Source organism: Octopus sinensis, linkage group LG6, assembly GCF_006345805.1.
Source record: "Octopus sinensis linkage group LG6, ASM634580v1, whole genome shotgun sequence".
In the NCBI taxonomy this organism is placed as follows: domain Eukaryota; kingdom Metazoa; phylum Mollusca; class Cephalopoda; order Octopoda; family Octopodidae; genus Octopus; species Octopus sinensis.
The window spans coordinates 90,885,040-90,899,610 of record NC_043002.1 but is presented as its reverse complement, the minus strand read 5'-3'; the positions used below and the strand labels follow the sequence as shown (position 1 = coordinate 90,899,610).

Genomic DNA, 14,571 nt, shown 5'->3' with positions numbered 1-14,571 from the left:
GCACAATGATTGCTACTCTAATGTACATGGAGACTAAAGATATAGAGCAAGGGATGAAGGAATAAAGACGCTTGAAGTTCTGTGACACAAATAACCTGACTTTTTGTAAAATTAACTTTGATAACATAACCAGCCACTTGGTCATCTACCAGAAACACATAGTACAGCTTAACAAAGACTAAGGATGTGTGACTTCAGGATAAAAGCTTGAAGGACATAGAGACAAAGGGTGTCTAGGACTACTTTAGCCAATGTGTTTGTCTTTGTTTGAGACAGTAAGGTGTGATTTCGGAGATAGTTGGTTGCTACTTCTAACATATCAAATGACCACCAAGACAGTCTCTCATTGGCAGATATCTATATCTATGTGTTGTTGTTAAACAACTGCTATACAAACATTATGTTACCGCTGACCAAATTGTGTGTGCATGTGTGTGTGTGTGTGCATGTGTGTGTGTGTGTGTGTGTGTGTATGCATATATGGGTGTTTGTACATACACCAAATGTCAGACAGAAGGATCCTACAAGACCTACTGTATGAGAAGCTGGCCTCTGGCAAGAAAACGCAAAAGATGGCTCCATACACATTTCAAAGATGTCTACAAGAGAGACAGGAACTCTTTCTGCATAAACATTGAAAGATAGGAGTATATTGTTAACAAGCATTTTATCTTCTACTAAAAGTAATGGAACTTTAGCAATTATTTTCACAATGTCACTATGTTTGCATGATGTGTGTTTTAACCCTTTAGCACAGTGATTTTCAACCAGGGTTCCGCCAGTACAGTCCATGGGTTCCGCAAGAAGTTACAAAAATGCTAAAAACGACAGTAATTTTTAATTCTCCTGTGCAGATATGTGCAAATAAGACAATTAAATTATTGCACAGGGGTTCCTCGAGCCAGTGGAATGTTTCCTTGGGGTTCCGCTCCAGTAAAAAGGTTGAAAAGCTCTGCTTTAGCATTTAACCCTTTCATTACCAATCCAGCTGAAACCAGCTTTGGCTCTGAGTGCAAATGTCTTGTTCTCATAAGTTTTGAATTAAAATCTTCCACCAAACCTTAGTCACAATTTATGTTCCTAACACTAGCTGAATGATAACTAAGTTATTTTACTGAATTCTTTGTTATATTTAAAGTAATCGAAAGAAACAGAGAGCATCTCAAAATAAATACAGTAATGAAACGGTTAGACAGCCATATCTGGCTCAAAATATTCCACCTATTTTCTCTTCAAAGTGGTCAGAACTGGCCTTCTGCACCTACCCTGCAGTGTCATTTTACAAATAAGCAATCACATCAATGGAATTTCAATGCTCTGAAATAATGCATGATTGATTTTAAATGATGTGAATACATTTGACAGAAGCATCTGAATACTAAAGGGTTAAATTTATAAAAGATCTAGTATTTTCCTTTATTTAAATTTATAAAAGATCTAGTATTTATACTGGATCTTATATTTTCCTTATCTTTTATTGTTGTAACAGTTTGTTTTGTTTATATTAAACTGTTTTGCAGTTTTTGTTGAATCTTTTCAGTTCCAGAGAAAGTGACATTTTTGACGTTTGAAACTGGCAGAATCGTTAGCATGCTGGGAAAAATGCTAAATAGCATTTTGTCTGTCTGTACATTCTGAGTTCAAATTCCACAGAGGTCAACTTTGCCTTTCATCTTTTGAGATTGATAAACTAAGTACCAGTTGAGCACTAAGGTTTTGATGTAATTGATCTTCCCCCTCCCTCAAAATTGCTGGCCTTGTGCCAAAATTTGAAACCAATATATGTAGATAATCATGACTCAAATATCTTATTTATCACATAGTTTCAACACAACTTCAATTGATGACCGGTCGAGGATCTAAAACTGTTTAAATAATAAATATGAAGAGCCTTCAATGTTAAGTAGCACTACAAAAAGTTTGTTATGATTTTGATTTTGCAGTTGTTTTTGAACATGGTCCATTCAATAAAGATCTTATTCCAAAATTAAATCAAAATCAAGGAATTTAAAGCTAAAATTTGATTCAGAACCTGCCTTGTCCCCTCTTTATTAACAGTTTCATTCTCATAATCAACCATTCTTTGCAAAAATTTCACTATCATATTAGAGCTTTCATGAACTAGCCTCACAGACTCTGTCCAGGATATCCATTGACGTCTGATATGGCATCTTTTCCTTTTTGCCAACAGAGTGTTCAGCAGAAAAAGAATGAATAAAGTAACAGAATTGCTCCAAAAGAAATTTGCCATCAATATATTATGGTTACCAGCATGCAATCCAATCAAATAGAGAGAAAGATTATTGCTATTTGCAAAAATAACTTAGTTTTTTTTCATTAATCCTCTGTTGAACACTATTTTTATAAACAAGTGTATCTGCAGTGTTGTCATAGCAGAATGATCGACAGTTTTATAATGGTATTTCGTTTTTCACAAGTTGATCCAAAATTACTTCTATCATTTTTGTCAGCAGCTTTTCATTTTACTTGGTCAAATCCAAGAAAAGATTTCCGTTAAAAAAAAGATGTCTTCTTAAGATCAATATCAATATAACGATCTTCTGTAACATTATGGCAGCATGGTCCAAATTTTAGCTTTTCCAGTTCTATTTCGGATATATTAACAATACCAATATGGCAGGTTGTAATCTGACACAGGAAATGAAGCAGCATGCCAACCACAGTGACCTGGAGATCATCAATTTCTTGAACATGACTGGGACATTCATGCTCATGTTCATGCCCAAGAAAGAGCTGAGGCCTGTGATAGGGTTGCATCATGCATGGAAAGAAGAAGAAAAACATTCTCAATAGCTAGATGTTGTCAGGATAGCTGGGATGATCTCATAGTTCTAGGATGTCATCAAGAGGCAAGTCAATGAATGCCCCAGTGAGTCAACAAACACCCCAGTAAGTCAATGAACACCCTAATGAGTCAATGAACACTCTGGTGAGTCAATGAATGCCCCAGTGAGTCAACAAACACCCCAGTAAGTCAATGAACACCCTAATGAGTCAATGAACACTCTGGTGAGTCAATGAATGCCCCAGTGAGTCAACAAACACCCCAGTAAGTCAATGAACACCCTAATGAGTCAATGAGCACTCTGGTGAGTCAATGAATGCCCCAGTGAGTCAATGAATGCCCCCAATGAGTCAATGAGTACCACAGTGAGTCAATGAACATGCCAGTGAGTCAATGAATGCCATGATCAAACAGCTCAAAGTGGTGAAGTGAACAAAGTGACACACAGAGATATGAAGTACAAATCTTATGTAATGAGGAAAGAGCAGTTTATCTCAAGCAAGACACAAAAGAAACATGTAACTATTTGATCCTTTCCCACCAACACTATGTGACCTTCTATGTTTTCCTGAATTGAACCTCTGAGTTGTTGCATCTATATAATAGTTGGTGTGTGGGGTTGGAAGAAAACTGCCCGGTAGCTTTCATGGCTTCATCAAATTACTGAGAGATGTTGTCTTGACCGTAGAGAGTGGCATAGACAGAGGTCATCTGATAGTTGCATGCTATCACTTCTGTGGCTGTATCAGGCCACCACTGGAACAAAGAAGACCTTTGTTGAATGTCCTGCTTCTTTAATCTATTTACTTGAATGTATGAGCTGTTTTATGGTAGTATGTTGTTATTGGTGAAGATCTGTTGCCTAGTGGTTAGGCTGTTGTACTCTTGAAAGCTGGATCAGTTCCCAGCACAGGGGTTGGGGCTTCTTGAGCAAAACACTTCATTTCATGTTGCTCCAGTCCACTTTTCAATCAGCAGGAAATGTTGGCCTACTTACCTAGCCAGTGGGGTAGCATCATTTGACGGCTAAAATAGTATAAAGCGCATTGTGACCAGCGATGTGTAACGACATCTGATAGTCTGGTTAGTCACATGATCATGTGATCACATGACATTATTATTGTTTCTGTTTGGTATTTTGTTTTTCCTTGTTTTGTTTTAGTCTCAGTTGCTTGGCCCACCTACATCTCTCTGCTTGTTTGTCTGTCTGTCTGTCTATCTGTCTGTATGTATGTATGTATGTATGTATGTATGTATGTATGTATGTATGTATGTACGTATTATGTATGTATGTATGTATGTATTATGTATGTATGTATGTATGTATGTATGTATGTGTGTGTGTGTGTGTGTTGTGTGTGTGTGTGTGTGTGTGTGTTAGCTATGTAACCAAATCTCCTATACAGATGGGTGTTCCCATAGCTTAATAACTAAAATAAGAACAGAGTAGAGTTAGTTTAGGCAACTATTCACGTCTATTAAAAGATTCTCTCTTTAAATGAAGGGCAGACTGGATGATGCTGATGTGGAGGGCAATGCTTTGTATGGATATGAAAAAAGATCATTAAATGCAGAAAAATGTGTGAAGGCTGGAAGTAAACAAGGTGAGCATACTCTACTGGATGTGTAATGTTATTGCGTATGGATGATGGAGCACAAATGAATTGAGGAATAAAAAAAAACTGAGTATAAAACCGGTTTGGCAATGTATGTAGATGGAGTCCTCTTTGTAGTCTTCAGAGTTCAAAAACAGACAAGTCCATGGTTTCTTGATGAACAACCTGCATTAATGATCTGTTTATGGTGATCAAATGTTTATATTCTACATGAGCTTACTCCCCTCTATCTAATTGACATTGCACCTGTGCAACATGGATGCAAAGTGTGATACAAGTTAAATGCTGAAGTAATCACAAAGCAATGTGAGATGAAGTGTTTTGCTCAAGAACACAATGCACTGCCCTCTTCAGGAATTGAAACCACACAATCTTGTGTTCCTGAGTGTAATACTCCCAAGTACCACTAGGCCATGCACCTATGGAGTTAACAATTGAGTAACGACATTCCAAACGGTAGGACTCTGCCAACCAGGAAGAGATGGTAAAGGTTGTTCTCAAGAGGTTAAATTTCATGGAGGACAAAAACTGTAACAAATGGTAAGATGTTGAGCAAGGTGAGACCCATCCAATCTGTGTAAGCAAGGAAAACTGACTTAAAAGGATGATGGTGAGTGGATACAGAAATAGTTAGATAGATTAACAGATAGATGGACACACACACGTGGCTGTCAACTCATAGATGAAAATGAGCATCACTGACAAATTTTTGCCAGTGCTGAAATTCAAAATCAGTGGATGGAAGGAGGCGCAATGGCCCAGGGGTTAGGGCAGCGGACTTGCGGTCGTAGGATCGCGGTTTCGATTCCCAGACCGGGCGTTGTGAGTGTTTATTGAGCGAAAACACCTAAAGCTCCACGAGGCTCCGGCAGGGAATGGTGGCGATCCCTGCTGTACTCTTTCACCACAACTTTCTCTCACTCTTACTTCCTGTTTCTGTTGTACCTGTATTTCAAAGGGCCGGCCTTGTCACTCTCTGTGTCATGCTGAATAACCCCAAGAACTACGTTAAGGGTACACGTGTCTGTGGAGTGCTCAGCCACTTACACGTTAATTTCACGAGCAGGCTGTTCCGTTGATCGGATCAACCGGAACCCTCGTCGTCATAACCGACGGAGTGCTTCAAAATCAGTAACAGTTTGCACAACGCCACTAAAATGCTCACCTACAGAGCCAAGTAGTCCAGAGACATGCAAAAGCAAGATATTTGGCTTTGTAATGAGGCAGGTGTTATTTTGGAATTTCCTTCGGAGTCTCTCACTCCTAGCTGTAGGATGGCTGTTGATTCTACTGAGTTCATCCTTCCTTTGACTGGTTTTGCTTTTCATCCCACAGGGTGTCCAATGAAAACCCACCCTCCTTACCCAGCAAGGGCATGATGGGGTTGCTAGTTTAGTTGCTGCTGATAGCCCTACCATGTACCAGGTTGTACTGGGTTACATGTCACCAGTAGCACTAAGAGTGACCGGCCATGGAGTGATCTAACATATAGACAGACATATATGCATGCATTGATATACAGTGAAGAAGAAATAGAGTGGAAGGAGTGTGAGAAAAACGAAAGAAGTAAGAAAGAGAGATAGACCAACAAGCAGGTATAGAAAATATAAGGAGAAAATGCTAAGATAAGAAGGTAAGAATAATTAGCTGATAAAATAGTGATTTACTGGCAGAACTTGTGGAAATTCCATGGTTATTTTGAAATTTGTAAGATGGTTAAAAGTTTATAGAGAATCATGAAATATATATGCTAGGGAGACAAACACAGACACACAAACACACACACGCATATATATATACATATATATGACGGGCTTCTTTCAGTTTCCGTCTACCAAATTCACTCACAAGGCTTTGGTCGGCCCGAGGCTATAGCAGAAGACACTTGCCCAAGGTGCCATGCAGTGGGACTGAACCTGGAACCATGTGGTTGGTAAACAAGCTACTTACCACAGCCACTCAGCATTGCTTGACAACCGATGCTGGTGTGTTTATGTACCCGTCACTTAGCGGTTCGGCAAAAGAGACCGATAGAATAAGTACTGGGCTTACAAAAGAATAAGTCCCGGGGTTAAAAAAGGCGGTGCTCCAGCATGGCTGCAGTCAAATGACTGAAACAAGTAAAAGAGTTAAAAGAGTATATAAATTTCTTTTGGAAATGAATTTTGTTTGAAACATTTGATACTTTTGATAGTGTAGAAGTCCCTATTGGTAGTACTGAGTGTGCTGTGTTTGGTGACAACATCTCTGGAAGTTAAAGCCCTTGTTACACAAGTATCATGTCTCCTATCTTGAGAGTTGGTATCTATTATTTTTCACTTTACACCGAGAAATAAACAATCCTTACTAGACAACAAAATAGAAGATATAATCAATAGTCTCTCTATAATATCATTTTGTTGCTGTACGACTAAGACTTGGCAGATTTTAATATGTTGTATTACATCCTTGTATTCATATTAGAGAAAAATTCATAAAGATTCACTTGAAAATATGGCTCTGTTGAATAAAAGTACAGCTGTCCCACAGAGATGTGTGGATTCTCAAAAAAGCATTAGTTATATAGGCAAAAGCATGGTTTCACTTTGAAATCATGTGATTCCTGATTTGATTCCACTGCATAGCAACTTGGGTAAAGTGTCATCTACCATAACCTCAAGCTGATTAATGTTGGAGTGAAATTATATAGGCAGCAACAATATAGAAGCCAAATGTGTGCTCATGCATGTGTATGTGTACATGTATGTATGTATGTATGTATGTATGTATGTATGTAAGAAAAGAGGAAAGTGGAAATTTTGGGGTGTTTTGTTATACTATAACTCTGCAAATATTATTTCCATAATTCTCAATTTTTATATGTACTTTGACTAACATACAACAGCAATTATGGATACATATTGATTGTAATAATGAAATAAGCAAAGTGGCAAGCTGGCAAAAACGTTAGAACACTGACGAAATGCTTAGCGGTATTTCGTCTGTCTTTACTTCTGAGTTCAAATTCCACTGAGGTCGACTCTGTCTTTCATCCTTTTCAGGGTCGATGAATTAAGTACCAGTTGTGTACTGAGGTCGATCTAATTGACTGGCTCCCTCCCCACAAATTTCGGGCCTTATGCCTAGAGTAGAAAAGAATAAAGGAACAAGCAGATGTGCTTCAAGAAGAAACAGCCGGGATTTATCCTAATTGCCTATCATCATCATCATCATCGTTTAACGTCCGTTCTCCATGCTAGCATGGGTTGGACGGTTCGACCGGGGATCTGGAAAGCCAGAAGGCTGCACCAGGCTCCAGTCTTATCTGGCAGTGTTTCTACAGCTGGATGCCCTTCCTAACGCCATATATACACATAATCTCAGGAGCAAGCATTGCAAGCTCTGCATAGCTGAATGGGCAAGAATATTAAAGAACTCCCTTGATGTGGAGAACATCTTAAATTTCAGGACAGAAGTTTTTGGACCCTGCTTTGAAGTCCTGGAACCCGCAAGCTGACCAGGTCGATTACGTATAGCAGTCTATGGGAGACAATCACTCATGCTCAGCCCTTCTCCTTTCTCTGTGTATTCAACAATCAGCCATGAGGTCTTTACCACTTTGAAGAGAGGTTAAAGGCCACCGGCTGTTAGGGTCTGAAGAGATGCTATATAGCTTTAGGATCTTTTCTGTTTGAATGGCAGTTTTTAACATAATTTCTAAGTAACTAAAAAATTTTAAACTTCGTATACTAGTAGAATGTGTTTATAAAACATCTTTTTCTCTTGACTTTATTGAGAAAATTCTATAGTTTTTAAGATATTTGTTGTTGTTTTTCTTCAATTTCTGCAATTTCAACCAATCAATGACGTCTATTGAGTTAAAAAACATTCCGTGCCGTATGAATATGTCCCTCGTTTAAGAAACAGATTGGGTTTATTTACATTTCTGAAGAAAAAAAGATACCCTTCCCCCACCCCTAACCCTAACCCTAAAAGAGATTGAAATGCAATAGATCGATTCTAGGGTCATAATTATGGGTGACAATTTCATATGACACTGCTAGAAAAAACTGCTGTTCAAACCGAAAAGATCCGCACTTTATGAACGTGAAACCCTGGGTAACTCCATAGACCAGCCATAACTATCTTTATATATATAAATTTATGTGTATGAATCTGTGTTTACGTTGATGCTGTTAAAACCAGTGATGATACTGAGTTAGAGTAACATAGGGGTTTTGTCAAATACATCATGATGACATAAGTACCCAACTTAAAGATAATTGCTGAAGGTCGATATGCTCAACTAAACCCTTGAAGGCAGCACTCCAGTATGGCTGCAATCCAATAATCATTAAAAGATTAAATGAATAAAAATATACAAATATTAAAAGTTAAAATATACTTATTTTGATTTATTGTTATAATTGCAACGATAACCTGAGGATATTTACAAATAAGCTTAACATGACTGCGTCTTCAGTTACATCCTGACTTTCACTTAGCTTTCAGTTATATACTTACACACACACACACACACACACACACACACACACAAATGTGCATACATGCAACACATGCTGATGTTCATATATATATATATATATATATATATAGATATACATACATACATACATACATACATACATACATACATACATACATATCCATACATACATCCATCATACATACATACATACATACATACATACATCCATACATACATACATACACCATACATACAACATACATACATACATACATACATACATACAACATACATCCATACATACATACATACATACATACATACATACATACATACATGCATGCATATATATATATATATATATATATATATATATATATATATAACATATTGAGAAATTCTTAGCATTTTCTGAACTCTTGTAGCAAAGTAACTAATTTATACACTAAGCTACAATTCAAAAACACTTCAAACAAATGTAGAGAGAGAGAGAGAGGGGGGGGGAATAAGAGAATGAGTTAAGTACAAATATAGTGACATGGCTGTGTCTTGAAATTCATCCTTCTCCTCTTCTGTCTTCAGTCTCTTCAAATTTACCATCTTTCTCTTGCTTGTATCTCCTCTCTCTGTCTATATCTTTCTTTCAGCTCATCTGCATTTCTCTTCCTCTGCCGCTTTCTCTATTCATGTTATATGCTTAGTATTACACAGAAGTAGGTGGATATGAACTTACTATTGTATTGATATATAGATTTTTGACTTGGCACAAAACTAATTTTCTCAACTGTGTAATTAAATGATGTCATTAGAGATAATTACTTACTGGTATGTAGCTTTATGAACTACAATGGGTTGATAAGTAAACCTTTATATGATTTAAAAAATATGGAATGCTTCATGAATTTGCATGTCATCCTTGTATAGGGGCCATGCTAATCTTTGTATCATTCCAATTTTAGTATGAGTTTTTTTTTTTTTTTTTTTTTTTTCGTTTAGACTTGTCTCCAGGTCATAGCCACTCTGATTTTTCAATTTTTCAATTTTTCGTTAGTATTGTCTCCCGATTCATACAAACCCATTTGCTAGCTCCCGATTAACAGAACCTCTTTACTCAGCTACGGTGTTATATTAGCTATCAATAATGATATATCCCTCTGATTTTTTCTGATTTCAAACCTATTTATCTAATGTTTATTTATCGACAATGCCGTCCCCAGTCAAATTCCCTCACACCGCTTATTGTCACGTTTCCCTTGACCTCTCTCTCTAACTAAACCGATATCTCTCTCGCTTAGTCCCCCCTTCCCATAACCATCATCGCCATGGTCCTCTATGCCCCCCCCTCCCCAAAACCATCGCATTTATCGTTAACCCCACTCGCTTCAAAATATCTAAAGAATACGCACAGATCACGAATGGCTAAAAGTTAGTGAATCGTCCAACCTCGCTACGACTACCTTCTTTCTTGCACTTATCCTTATTCTTTCTCTATTCTTCAATTTCCATCTCATTGTATTGTCACTCATTCTTTCAGTATTCCCTCATTACCCTGTCTAGCTCAAACATTTTTTTTTTTTTTTTTTTTTTTTCCGTTTAGACTTTCTCCAGGTTCATAGCCACTCTGATTTTTCAATTTTTCAATTTTTCGTTTAGTATTGTCTCCCGATTCATACAAACCCATTTGCTAGCTCACGATTAACAGAACCTCTTTACTCAGCTACGGTGCACCCGCCCTCACACCCCCACCACGCATGCCGGAAGTTCCTATTCTCTTCCATTCCGGGGTTGCTTCCCATGAAGACTGCAAATGCTCTCACCATCCCTACCCCTAGTCTCGACCTATGTAAGGTAATGTTCATACAGTGCAAAATATGAAAGGCTAGCGTTATGCAGGTTGTACTGAAGGCTACTTTACTACTTCATTTCTTGCACATGAATTCTGCCAAATGCGAGCTTTCTTTTCAGGTACACGAAGCTACTGTCCACCGTCCCAGGGTCTCTAGAGCCCATGCCTTCCACACCCTCAGGGTTGGCACCCTCAACGTTGGCACTCTGAAAGGTAGGTCTGGTGAGATAGTCGAGATGCTTGAACGGAGATGTGTGGATATATGTTGCATGCAAGAAATAAGGTGGAGAGGAGGATCAGCTAGGTTCCTCACAGGCAAGGAACGCAGGTACAGATTTTCTGGGCAGGGAACACTGACGGGGTTGGTGGCGTGGGTATACTTATCGCTGAGAAATGGGTAGATAAAGTAATGAGGTAATCAGAGTAAGTAGTGACAGAATACTTAAGATTAGATTAGTGCTTCATCATAGTTTAGCAACCATTATATCAGCCTATGCTCCTCAGTCGGGGCTACCGATGGACAGAAAGACCGATTCTATGACACTCTACTGCAGACTACCTCATTGACGAACGACAGAGACCTTATCTTTGTGGCTGGTGACTTCAATGGTCACGTTGGACGACATGCTGGGGGCTTCCATGGCGTACATGGAGGCTATGGCTATGGCTCCCGCAACGAGGAGGGAACCAGGTGCTGGAGTTCTGCGATGCAAATAATCTTATGATTTGCAACACTAACTTCAGGAAACCTACCAGCCACCTAGTCACTTACCAATCGGGCCAACATACCAGCCAAATTGACTACATCCTTACAAGGCAAAGGGAGAGATGGCTGCTTATAAATGCCAAAACCTTCCCAGGTGAAGAATGTACCCCACAACATAGACTGGTAGTTAGTGACTTTAGGATCAGGACTAGGAGGACAACAAGAAGACGACAAATATGGAGAAGAAGGATCTGGAAGCTTAAAGATCCTGCAAATGGACAGAGATTTAGGGACATATTACTTGAAGCCTCTGACGAAGTAGAAGGGGATAGAGCATCACAGGGGGTAGAAGACAGCTGGACGTTTCTAAGGGACAACCTGCTGAGAGCCACTGACCAGATCTGTGGCTGGTGCAAGTCCCCTCTCGACCTAGATAACGTGGTTGGTGGTGGAACATTGTAGACAGGGCTATTAAGAGAAAAGAGACAGGCTTGGAAGGTCTGGAAAAATGGGGGTAGCAGGGAATTGTATCAGACTGCCAAAAGAGAAGCTAGGAGACAGGTTATTTAGCCAGAGGGAAGCAGATAAGAAAAAATTTGCCAATGTTCTGCGCCGTGAGGACCAAAGACTGGAGGTGTTCGTGTGTTGCAAGACAGTGTTTGAGGAGAATCGTGATGTGGTAGGAGAGAAGTGTGTTCGCATGGAAGATGGTTCACTTGCACTAAATGAGGATGCGAAGAGAGAGGTTGGAGATGCCACTATGAAAGGTTGCTGAATGAAAGAAAATGAATGGGATAAGAGAGTCTGCCGAATGTTTGACCCAACAGAGGGACCAGCTATCCGAGTTGATAGTTCTGTGGTAGCTAAGGCAATTAGAAGCATGAAGACAGGGAAAGCCCCAGGCCCATCAGGAATCACTGCAGAGATGCTCAAAATGTCTGGTAGTGTCGGCTATAGCCTAGTCACCCATATAGTTAATCAGGTGATACACAAAGGGGTCATACCCAATGACTGGTGTAGCAGTATAATAGTCAACTGCTACAAAGGTAAAGGTGATGCCCTAGATACAAATAACTACAGAGGTATCAAGCTGTTGGACCAGGTGATGAAGGTACGGAGAGGGTCATAGCCCAACTAATTAGAGAGAGAGTTAGTTTAGATGAGATGCAGAGTTGGGTTTGTGCCAGGGAAAAGTACTACTGATGCTATATTCCTGGTAAGGCAGCTGCAGGAGAAATACCTAGCCAAAGATAAGCCCCTGTACCTGGCTTTTGTTGACATGGAGAAAGCCTTCGACAGGGCCCCCGATCCCTTATCTGGTGGGCAATGAGAAAACTAGGGATAGATGAATGGTTAGTGAGAGCGTGTGCGGGCCATGTATAGGGACGCCGCTAGTAGGGTGAGGGTTGGAAATGAGTACAGTGAAGAATTCCGGGTAGAGGTAGGGGTCCACCAAGGCTCAGTACTCAGCCCCCTCCTATTTATCATAGTCCTCCAGGCAATAACGGAGGAATTCAAGACAGGATGCCCTGGGAGCTCCTCTATGCTGATGACCTTGCTCTAATTGCTGAGTCGCTATCAGAACTGGAGGAGAAGTTTCAGGTGTGGAAACAAGGATTAGAATCGAAGGGCCTCAGAGTCAATCTAGCTAAAACCAAAGTCGTAATCAGTAGGAAGGTAGACAAATCACAAACGCCTTCAGGTAGATGGCCCTGCTCGATCTGTAGAAAAGGTGTAGGTAGAAACTCTAAGATGCACCAAGTGTAAGCTATGGACACATAAGAGATGCAGCAATGTCAAAGGAAGGCTAACTAGGAAGATGGTTTTTGTATGTGGCAGATGCTCAGGAACAATAAACACTGAAAATGCTCTGAGACCAACTTCCGTCACTTTCCAGGGAGAAAAACTAGAAATAGTTGATAGTTCCGTTACCTAGGTGACCAAGTCAGCAGCGGGGGTGGGTGTGCTGAAAGTGTAACTGCTAGAGTAAGAATAGCTTGGGCAAAGTTCAGAGAGCTCTTACCTCTGCTGGTGACAAAAGGCCTCTCGCACAGAGTGAAAGGCAGACTGTATGATGCGTGTGTACGAACAGCCATGCTACATGGCAGTGAAACATGGGCCGTGACTGCTGAGGATATGCGTAAGCTCGCTAGAAATGAAGCCAGTATGCTCCGATGGATGTGTAATGCCGGTACTCACACTCGGCAGAGTGTAAGTACCTTGAGAGAAAAGCTGGACCTAAGAAGCATCAGTTGTGGTGTGCAAGAGAGACGTTTGCGCTGGTATGGTCATGTGGCGAGAATGATGATGAAGATAGTTGTGTGAAAAAGTGCCACACCCTAGCGGTTGAGGGAACCTGTGGAAGAGGCAGACCCAGGAAAACCTGGGACGAGGTGGTGAAGCACGACCTTCGAACTTTAGGTCTCACTGAGGAAATGACTAGAGACCGAGACCTCTGGAAGTGTGCTGTGCGCGAGAAGACCCGGCAGGACAAGTGAGTCCACAACCCGTGGCCTTCTACATGGGATGGAGCCAGCCTACGTATGCATACCTTCCCTTCTTGGGACCAAAACTCTACTTGTGAAGACGTGTTGAGGCAAGTGAGGATCAGAATCGAAATCGATCAATGGAAATTGCGGATGTGCTACCAGTGCCGGTGGCATGTCGAAACTCTGCTTGTGAAGACCCATTGAGGCAAGTGAGGATCAGAATCGAAATCGATCAATGGAAATCGATCAATGGAAATTGCAGATGTGTTACCAGTGCCGGTGGCATGTAAGAGAAAACTTTCCGTTCACGACCGTTGCCAGCACCGCCCCGTTTCGTGTCCGTTGCCAGCCTCGCCTGGCCCTCGTGCCGGTGGCACATAAAAAGCACCATCCGTTCGTGGCCGTTTGCCAGCTCTGTCTGGCACCAGTGCGGGTGGCACGTAAAAAGCACCCACTACACTCACGGAGTGGTTGGCGTTAGGAAGGGCATCCAGCCGTAGAAACACTGCCAGATTTGACTGGGCCTGATGAAGCCTTCTGGCTTCACAGACCCCAGTAGAACCGTCCAACCCATGCTAGCATGGAAAACGGACGCTAAATGATGATGATGATGATGATGATGATTGTTGAAGCAATTTAT

The 14,571-nt window shown here is 40.4% G+C and overlaps 1 protein-coding gene and 1 pseudogene across 8 annotated transcripts in view; both read right to left on the bottom strand.

The window, feature by feature from the left end:
- The window catches only part of LOC115212914 (pleckstrin homology domain-containing family H member 2), a 1,355,391-nt gene that overhangs the window by 214,359 nt on the left and 1,126,461 nt on the right, over positions 1 to 14,571 (bottom strand). The window lies entirely within an intron of this gene.
- LOC115213593 lies at positions 9,770 to 9,857 on the bottom strand (annotated as a pseudogene).